Source organism: Poecilia formosa, unplaced genomic scaffold, assembly GCF_000485575.1.
Source record: "Poecilia formosa unplaced genomic scaffold, Poecilia_formosa-5.1.2 Scaffold12, whole genome shotgun sequence".
In the NCBI taxonomy this organism is placed as follows: domain Eukaryota; kingdom Metazoa; phylum Chordata; class Actinopteri; order Cyprinodontiformes; family Poeciliidae; genus Poecilia; species Poecilia formosa.
Genome location: NW_006799951.1, coordinates 4,143,664 through 4,144,682, shown reverse-complemented (window position 1 = coordinate 4,144,682; position 1,019 = coordinate 4,143,664).

Genomic DNA, 1,019 nt, shown 5'->3' with positions numbered 1-1,019 from the left:
TTGTAAAAATACTGTTAAAGAAAAAAATATACAACGTGATATTAATCAGTCGATTTCACTCTTTCTTGTAGGGACTGTGGGGAACAGACAGACGACAAAATGAGAAGAATTGAACCAGCAAAGTCTCTTAGTGAGGAAAACACCAGACACAAAAAACTAAACCTATATTAGTAAACACAAGAAAACAAAAAACAAAGCAATTGTTGTAAAATGTAAGGTAGTAGCAAACACAATACAATCAGAGAAGAAAATATAAAACGACTTTAAACTATTAAGCACATAGTACATGGCTCAGTGATAGAATAGTCACACTGTAAATGGGAGCTAGTCCTCGACGCAGGAGTCTCAAGTCTAATCTCCAACCCCAGGTCATGTCATCCCTTTCCTTCTGCCCTTTGTCTTGTCAAGTTACATATGGATAAGGGCCATAAGAGTAATAAAATGTCAATAAAAAAAGAAACATTGGTTTGTTTTAAAGTAATGTTTAGCAGTTCCAAAGTTGACCCTTTCAGTCATTATGCCTATTGTTTATGTCAGGCTTCATTGTCGTGCGTAACAACTAACTCTTTTTCTTTTTTTATTGACCAACAATTGTTTTTTATTTATTTATTTATTTATTTATTTATTTTACCAACACATGGATGGAAGAGTCGGTTCTCAGTACAGGATCAATTGAAGTGATTTAGCTGTTTACACACATAACATCTGACTTACACTCCTCATTATCATTGTTCGGGCAAACAGTGGCTGCAGTGAGCGACTTTAACCACTTCAGTAATAAAAATTCAAAGCAGCATTAATTAGTGATTGAGAGATAATTAAAAACATAAGCACCTCAAGCAACAGCCACATAGTTATTTATTAACAGAACATAAGGTGTTTAATGTACAGTCTTTGTGTCACGAGGCAATGGCAGTAAAATCACCAGCTGCAACGAGTTTAATTCAATCCGCCTAGCAGATATAGTAATGCAGATGTAAACCACACACAGGCTTGAAAATAGATCAAAAGATGAGGTC